This window comes from Tenrec ecaudatus, chromosome 5, assembly GCF_050624435.1.
Source record: "Tenrec ecaudatus isolate mTenEca1 chromosome 5, mTenEca1.hap1, whole genome shotgun sequence".
NCBI classification, from domain to species: Eukaryota; Metazoa; Chordata; class Mammalia; order Afrosoricida; family Tenrecidae; genus Tenrec; species Tenrec ecaudatus.
This window is the reverse complement of record NC_134534.1, coordinates 99131610-99134868: the sequence shown is the minus strand read 5'-3', so window position 1 is coordinate 99134868 and position 3259 is coordinate 99131610. Positions and strand designations below refer to the sequence as shown.

Sequence of the window (3259 nt, the reverse complement as noted above, 5' to 3'; positions counted from 1 at the left end):
GTCTCTGTGGGTCAGCATTGACTTGATGGTGGTGGAAGTGATGTTAATTTTTCCTTAGAGTTATGGCATTAGGGGTTGGGAGGATTGTGGAGCTAATAACGATGTATACTAGAACGAAGGAAATGTTCTATAACTGATTGTGATGATGATTGCGCAACTCTGAATTGTATGATATATGACTTATAAACCAGTAAAACTGCTGGTGGAAAAAATAAAATAGTACCATTTACCGTAACCACTCATAAGAGGAAATGCTGGCCATGCAGGTAGGAGCCCGCCGCTCGGCCCCGTTCAGCTCCAGCCCCCGGCTCGCGACCGCTCGGGCCCATGACCGAGGTCCCACCCCAAACAAAAGCAAAAGTCCTGCCTCTAGTGACCTGACTGTTCCAAGGTGGCCATGGCCGGCAGAGCCCGCAAAGAGGCCGTGCAGGCCGCGGCCCAACTCCTCAAGTTCGTCAACCGGAGCCCCTCCCCCTTTCATGTTGTGGCTGAGTGCCGCAGCCGCCTCCTCCAGGCAGGCTTCCATGAACTCAAGGAGACCGACAGCTGGGACATCAAACCTGAGAACAAGTACTTTCTGCCCAGGAACTCCTCCACCATCGTCGTTTTTGCTGTGGGCGGCCAGTATGTGCCCGGCCATGGCTTCAGCCTCATTGGCACTCACACGGACAGCCCCTGTCTCCGGGCGAAACGCCGGTCTCGCCGCAGCCAGGTGGGCGTGGAGACCTATGGCAGTGGCATTTGGAGCACCTGGTTTCACCGGGACCTGACTTTGGCCGGAGATGTCATTGTCAAGAGCCCCACGTCAGGCCGGCTGGAGCAGCGGCTGGTGCTTGTGGAGTGGCCTATCCTCCGAATCCCACACCTGGCCATCCATCTGCAGAGGAACATCAATGAGAACTTTGGACCCAACACAGAGAAGCACCTAGTCCCTATTCTGGCCACAGCCATCCAGGAGGAGCTGGAAAAGGGGACGCCTGAGCCTGGCCCTCAACGCTGCTGATGACCGGCACCATTCTGTCCTTATGTCCCTGCTCTGCGCCCACCTGGGACTGACCCTAGAGGACATCGTGGAGATGGAGCTCTGCCTGGCTGACACCCAGCCCGCTGTCCTGGGTGGGGCCTATGAGGAGTTCATCTTTGCCTCTTGACTGGACAACCTGCACCGCTGCTTCTGTGCCCTGCAGGCCTTGATCGATTCCTATGCTGCCCCGACCTCACTGGCCATGGAGCCCCATGTGCGCATGATCGCGCTGTACGACAATGAAGAGGAAGGGTCAGAGAGTGCCCAGGGGGCACAGTCACTGCTGACGGAGCTGCTGCTGCGGAGAATCTCTAGCTCGGCCCAGCACCTGACGGCCTTCCAAGAGGCCGTGCCCAAGTCCTTCGTGATCAGCGCCGACATGGCCCACGCAGTGCACCCCAACTACCTGGACAAGCACGAGGAGAACCACCGGCCCTTATTCCACAAGGGCCCCATCATCAAGGTGAACAGCAAGCTGAGCTACGCCTCGACAGCCATTTCTGAAGCCCTGATCCGGGAGGTGGCCAACAATGTCGGGGTGCCCCTGCAGGACCTCATGGTCCGCAACGACTCCCCCTGCGGCACCACCATCGGGCCCATCCTGGCTTCTCGCCTAGGGCTGCGGGTCCTGGACTTGGGCAGCCCGCAGCTGGCCATGCACTCCATCCGGGAGACTGCCTGCACCACCAGCGTGCTCCAGACCCCCACGCTCTTCAAGGGCTTCTTTGAGCTCTTTCCCTCCCTGAGCCCCAACCTCCTCGTGGACTGAAGCCTTCTGGGAACTTCCTTTCCACCCTTTACCTCCAGAGGGCGCTTCGCAGCTGAACTGGTGCTGGAGGATAGAAGTGGATTTTTTTCGCTCAAAAAAAAAAAAAAAGGAAATGCTTAGGAATAAATTTAACTAGAAAAAAAAACACCCTTTTTCAATCTATATGCTGAGTAAATAATAGTATATGTGAAGCAGAATGTGGCATCAAAATGGAAGGAATTAACAGTCTGTGATGACACAAACTTGCTTGCTGTCAGGGGGGAAGGCTGGAAGCATTTGTCACAGATCAAGGATGGCAACGTTCAGGATGGACTGCAACGGAACGTAGAGAAGACCCAAATCCTCACAACTGGTCTAGTAAGAAGCATAATGATAAATGGAGTAAATGTTGAAGTTGTCTCACTTGTATCCACAATCAATGCGTATGGAAGCAGCGGTAAGAGATCAAAAGGCAAGTTCTATTATAGAAATCTGCTGTGTGAGATCTCTTTAGAGTTGAAGAACAAGGATGTTACCATGAGGACTAAGGTGCGCCTGACTCAAGCCGTAGTATTTTCATGTGCCTCATATTCATGTGAACGTTGGGCACCGAATCAGGGAAGCTAAAGGAGAGTCCCTGCACTTCAATGGTGGCGCTGCCGGAGAATATTGAAAGAACAAGGACTGCTAAAAGAACAAACAAATATGTCTTGGAAGAAATATGGCCAAAGTACTCCTTCAATGCCAGGATAGCAAGATTTCATCTTACGTACCTTGAACATGTGAAGACAAGGATAACAAACTTGGTAAATTGGAAGGGCAGTGAGAACCAGGAAGGGCCTAGTGAGAAGGACTGACACAGTGGCTGCAACAATGGGCCGAAGCACAGGGACAGTTGAGAGGAGGGCTCAGGAATGTGCAATATTTCATTGTTGTATATCGGGTCGCTATGGTAGGGACCAATTCAACAGCAACCAACAATAACAACAGCAACAGAGCGGGGGAGGGACTTGTACAAAGACAACTCTAAAATATTGCTATAAAAATAAGTATATGTAAAAATATTTCATATCCATGGACAGGAAGACAATACTGTGAAAATGCCAATACTCCCTAAAGCAATCTATGTATACAATGCATTTTCACTCCAGATCCCAGCACCATTCTTCAAAGAAATGGGGAAAATAATCACCAACTTTATATGGAAAGCAAAGAAACCTGAACTTTGTCAAGCCCCCAGGTCCAAGGTTGCCTTTGGTAGTTGCCTATAGTGATTGCCAGGGAATATGTGTCAATGACTAATAGCTACTTCTCAAGACAAAACAGGGAGGGAGAAAACAATTGCCAGAAAACCACAGCCTGTTCTGCCTTTAGGCATCTTTGCCCTAAAGCAGGGATGGGGATCAGTGTTTTAATTTGAATTGAATGTCAGATCTGGGCGAAGTGTCCAATTCCAGAAAGTCTAGCCACCAACAAAGGGGCATGTA

General features: G+C 51.2%; 1 pseudogene; it reads left to right on the top strand.

Moving 5' to 3' along the window:
• The first annotated feature begins 394 nt into the window (after nucleotides 1–394).
• LOC142448867 (aspartyl aminopeptidase pseudogene) lies at nucleotides 395–1827 on the top strand (annotated as a pseudogene).
• Nucleotides 1828–3259: the final 1432 nt, after the last annotated feature.